General features: G+C 53.1%; 1 pseudogene; it reads left to right on the top strand.

The window, feature by feature from the left end:
* Positions 1-3816: 3816 nt before the first annotated feature.
* LOC123935805 lies at positions 3817-4938 on the top strand (annotated as a pseudogene).
* The last annotated feature ends 718 nt before the right edge of the window (positions 4939-5656 follow it).

The raw sequence follows: 5656 nt of genomic DNA, 5'->3' as shown, positions 1-5656 counted from the left end.
CAGCACCTGAGTCAGGGCAAGTGTCAGATGTTCGCTCACACTAGAGTTTGTGTCCATGATGGCTGACAGATGGAGGGGTGGCCTCATGTGGCCATGGAAGTCATCCCAGTCCTAGGCTTGTGAGGTGCTCCAAACAGCAAGCTTTCCTTCTGCGGGACAGGGGGAGTCCATTTTGATGGCACCAGTGTCCCCTCTATGGAAAGACATCATAGCAGAAGTCACCACATGGATGCCTGTTATGCCCAGTAATACTTAGCCTTCCAGCCCAGGAACAAGGACATTTCGATCTGGTGACACTGGGTCAAAGTGCGCAGGGGGCTGAGGTGAAAGGGAGCCTCATTCTAATGGGTCACAATGCTGGCTTGTGTCCAGGAAGACCTTAGAATATGGCGGGGGCTTAGGTGCCATGCAGGATTCTTCTCCCCTGAGGGTTGGATGCAACTCCCAATGTTCTTGGGACAGGAGGTGTTCTTTTTTGTGGCTCAGGAATCAAGTGTTGGACCATAAGTAGGTATTCCAGAGTTTGCCTCTGGAGACAGATGCCCGCAACCTCAGCTAGGGTTCCGTTGAGGTCATAGGGGTATGTAAGGTTCCATCTTCTGACTCAGGGCCATTCTCCTGAGTGTCTCCCTGGAGGGAGGTGTCTGGCATGTGTCTGAATATGCCTTTTTTACTTAGAGGACATTGAATTTGGGGTGGGCTCCGGGGCATTGCAGGTGTCTCCCAATCTGGAGGGTTTTTGCAAATGTGACGGGCAGAGTTCCCTTCGGGTGGGCAGGCAGAGTCCTGTGCTGTGCTCCAGAGTTTCCATCCTGGAAGACCTGTCAGCCAGGGCTTCGGGAACAAAATTCTGCAAACACAAACTCGTGATAGGGTTAGGGTTGAGGTGATGGCATGTCCAATCTGCAGACCAAGAGGGCAGTTCCACGGGATCTGAAATTATTCGGGAAGCGGGAGCGCAGGCTTTTCTGTCTGGGTTGTGTGTGTCTGTTGGCCATAGAATGGAGCAGTAGCCTCATGGGGCCATGGGCAATTCTGCCTCTGTGAGGATTCTGCCCGGCTCTAAAGGTTTAGGTGTCTTTACGGGGGAAGCGAAGAGTGCTGTTTTCATCTCAGGGGTCCCGCCATAGCAGGGATTAAATGGTCAGCTTCTGGGTCCCGGGCGCCTGGAGAACCCATCCGAGCATGAGGATTTGGGCCTAGGGTCATGTCAGGCCTGATATGCGGGCTCCTGGTCCAGCTAGTGAGGGGGCTGGTATGAAAGCAGTCTCAGGCTGAGGGTTACAATGCCTGTTTGTGCCCAAAGCAGCCTTCCTGGGTGGGCGTGGTCTCATGGAAAAGGCAGCTGGCTCCCACCCTGAGATATAGAACCCCATCCCCACATCAAGCTTTTCCCGTCATGGGGAAGCAGGAGTGCTCTTTATGCTTGAGTTTCCCCCCATATACTGGAATTTGAGCTATGGTCTGGCCACAGACAGGTAAATACCCAGGTTGAGCAGAGATGAAAGTCTCTGGCCACAGCAGGTCACACCTGCAGGATATGGGGCCCGCTACCTGGGGGGTTGATGGAAGATTGGGTCTCAGGCTGTGTCAGACAGAGCATTAGTGCACAGGGGGGCCCAGGAAGTTGGGGTGTCGTCAAGGTCTGTGCTGGTTTATCCTCAGGTGGGGATTCTGGGCAGACCCCTAGGGCCCTTCTTCTTTCTATAGGGCAGGCAGAAGACTGCGCTGTGGCTCCAGAATGAACAATCTTGAGTGTTGTTGGCCAGAAGAGTGAGAATGGAAATATGAATGCACAAGCGCTGGTTCAGTTCAGTGCTGAGGACATGGCATTTCCAATGTGCAGCCTCTGACTCCAGATCTCCAGCACTTGAGTCAGGGCACATGTCAGATGGTAGCTCACTCTGGAGTTTGTGTCCATGCTGGCCGAAGAATGGAGGCGTAGCCTCTTGAGGCCATAGAGCTTTTCCGGGCAGGAGCTTGTGGGATGCTCCGAACAGCAAGCCTTTCTTTTGCGGGACATGGGGAGTCCGTTTTGATGGCACCAGTGTGCCCCATATGGAAGGACGTTGTAGCAGAAGTCAGCTTGTGCAAATGTGATGGGCAGAGCTTCCTTCGGGTGGGCAGCAAAGTCCTGCTCTGTGGCTCCAGAGGCCCCATCCTAGAGGGCCAGTTGGCCAAGGCTTTGGGGACAAAAGTCTGTAAACACAATCTCGGGATAGGGTTAGGGGCGAGGTGATTGCAGGGGCGATCTGCAGACAGTGAGAGCAGCACCATGCAATCTTAAATGAGAGCTATGGGGACGTGGGAGTGCAGGCTTCTCTGTCTGGGTTTTGTGTCTCGGTTGGCCACAGAATGTAGTGGTAGCCTCATGGGGCCATGGGAGATTCTGCCTCTGTGCGAATTCTGACTGGCTCCCAAGGGTTTTGTGTCTTTCAGGGGGAAGCGAAGAGTGCTCTTTTCCTTCTCAGTGGTCCCACCATAGCAAGGATTCCAGAGTCAGCTTCTGGGTCCGGGCATCTGGAGAACCCGACCGAGGGTGAGGACTGGGACCTAGGGTCATGTCACGCCCGATATGCGTACTCCTGGTCCAGCTAGCCAGGGGTGGTTTGAAAACGTGATCAGGCTGAAAGTCACAATGCCTGTTTGTGGCCAGGTCGGTCCTCCTGGGTCTGTGTGGTCTCATGGGCCATGCAGCTGGCCCCCACACTGAGCCTTAGACCCCCATCCCCACAGCAAACTTTTCCCGTCATGGGGAAGGAGGAGTGCTCTTTTATGTTTGAGGTTCCCCCATAGGCCGCTATTTGAGCTGTGGTCTGGGCACAGACGCCTGAGTACCCAGGTTGGGTAGAGTTGACAGTCTCTGGCCATGGCAGGTCCTGCCTACAGGGTATTGGGCCTAATACCTTCTGGGCTGATGGGAGGTCGGGGCTCAGGCTGTGTCAGACAGTGCATTAGTGGACAGGGAGGCCTAGGATATTGGGGTGCCGTCGAGGTCCGTGCAGGTTGATCCTCACGTGGGGATTCTGGGCAGACCCCTAATGTAGGGACCTGGTTGGGTGGAGGGAGCCCTTTTGTTGTTGGCTTGGATTGACCCTGTCCCTCGCAGAGGAACTTGCTTGCAGACCCCAGATGTAGGGGCGGGCCAGTTGGATGGAGACGTCCAATCAGTTGGGCACACACATATTTACTATGGTAAATTGGAATTCTATTCATCACCCGTATTGATGACCGAGCGTTACTGTGCAGCTTTCCCTGTGTGCTGCAGTTCTATTGGCCACCTGTGAGTGGGCCGGGCTCTGCCATCCCTATGAAGGTCAGTCTGTGAGGTAGTGTGGGGCTGTTTTAATTATTTATTTATGTATGTATTTATTTATTTTTCCATTCGTTGGTTCATCAGGAGCAGCGTTTCTTGGTTTGTTGGGAGCAGCGTTTGTCGGTTTGTCAGGACCAGTATTCGTCGGTTCACTGGGCAGTGGTCTCGCCAGCCTGGCAGCGGCCTCGCCAGCCCAGCCGTGGCCTCTCCAACCGGGGAGCAGCACTGCCAGAGCATCATGAGCGTTGCTGGGCAGCGGCCTCACCAGCCGGGGAGCAGCCTCGCCAACTGGGGACAGGCTTCGCCATCCGGGGAGGGGCCTTGCTAGCCAGGGAGTGGCCTCCCTGGCGAGCACAGCTGCTGGAGCATCATCATCAGGAAGCAGCCTCATGGGGGAGCGGTGCCACCAGGAGTGCCATCATCAGTCTCGTTCCTAACAGTAGGAGACTGCTCTCCGCTCTCTCTTCACCTGGAAGCCACCCTTATAGTCCTGCATCACCATGGTGCTCCAGGGTGGCCTACTAACCCTCAGAGAGCAACCAGTACCCCTGAAGAGCATCTCTGTGACCTTGTCCATTCGTGAGTTTGTGGCTCGTGTGTCTTCTACCTTAAACCTCAAGAATGAGGAGGAAGTTCTTTTGGAGACCTTCTTTGTGTTCCCCATGGATGATGACTCAGCTGTCTACAGCTTTGAGGCCAAGTTGGATGGGGAGAAAATTAAAGCAGAATTTAAGGAGAAAACAAAGGGTCAAGCATCTATGAGAGTGCCATCAGCAACCGCCGCCAAGCTTTCCTACTGGAGGAGGACAAGTGCTCCAAGAACGTCTTCTGTTACAGTGTGGGGAACATGGACCCAGGGTCGAATGTAGCAATCACCCTGAAGTATGGGCAGGAGCTCCCCTTGGAAGCAGATAGAGCCCTGCGCTACGTGCTCCCAGCTGTCTTGAATCCTTGATACTGTGGTTCTGGATCATTTGAGGACAGTTGCCTTGATATGAAGACTCCTGTCATTCCTTTGGAGGACCTGCCCTCTACACTCAGAATGGTTGCCACCGTCAGTTCCCAACATGGTATTGAGAGGATCCAGTCCAACTGCCCCTTCAGTCCTACCAAGTACCTTGGAGAAGATAAGACTTCTGCCCAGGATTCCTTGGCTGATGGACACAAATTTGATCGATGTGTGGAACTCCTGATTTACTACAGTGAGGTGCATACCCCCACTGTAGCTGTGGAGATGGGGCAACCTGGAGACAACTCAGATGGTTTCATGAAAGATCCATCTGTGATGGTGTATTTCTGCCAAAATATCCCAGAATCTCAGTCACCTGTCATCTCTGGAGAATTCATCTTCCTCATGGACCACTCAGGAAGTATGCAGTCCCCCATAAGTAAACAGGATAACTCTCAGCTATGCATACAGGCAGCCAAGAAACACTGATTTTGCTGCTGAAGAGTTTGCCTATGGGCTGTTACTTCAATATCTATGGATTCGGAAGTTCCTATGAGACATTCTTTCCGAATAGTGTGAAATCCACTCAGCAGACAATGGAGGAGGCATGAGGAGAGTTAAGGTTATGCAGGCTAACCTGGGGAACCCTGGGGTAGCAGCCATTGTTAGGTAGCGGGAATCGTGGGGTAGCAGGAATCATCGGGTTGGGGGACTCGTGGAGTAGCAGGAATTGTCGGGTAGGGGAAATCGTTGGGTAAGGGAAGTAATAGGGGTTGCTGTCCTAGTCATCGTCACCTCTTTGTAAGAGAAGGCCCTGACTGGTTGGTTTGATTTTTGATGCATGGGGCGAAATAAAACTTTGCTTGGTATTCACTTTATGTCAGTCTCGTTCCTTTGATCACGGACCCTAATACCCTAGGGCGCTTCTTCTTTCTGGAGCCCAGGCAGAAGGCTACATTTTGGCTCCAGTGTTCCCAATCTGGAGGGCTTGAAGACCAGGAGGGTGAGAACCAATGTCAGATAACAGAAGCGCCGGTTCATGTCAGTGCTGAGCACATGGCCATTCCAATGTGCAGCATCTGAATTGAGATCTCCAAGACCTGAGTCAGGGCGAGTGTCAGATGGTCGCTCATGCTGGAGTTTGTGTCTATGATGGCCAGCGAATAGAGAGGTGGCCTCATGAGGCCATGAAGGTTTTCCCAGGCTGGGGCTTGTGAGCTGCTCTGAACAGCAGGCTTTCCTTCTGCAGGACAGAGGGAGTCCGTTTTGATGGCTCCAGATTTCCCCCATATGGAAAGACAAGGTAGCAGACATCACCGCATATATGTCTGGAAAGCCCAGCTCAGCTTATAATTTCAGCCCAGGAACAAGGTCGATTCGATCTGGTCACT

Source organism: Meles meles, chromosome Y (genome assembly GCF_922984935.1).
Source record: "Meles meles chromosome Y, mMelMel3.1 paternal haplotype, whole genome shotgun sequence".
NCBI classification, from domain to species: domain Eukaryota; kingdom Metazoa; phylum Chordata; class Mammalia; order Carnivora; family Mustelidae; genus Meles; species Meles meles.
Note: the sequence above shows the minus strand (reverse complement) of the source record. Positions and strands in the feature narration are given on the sequence as shown.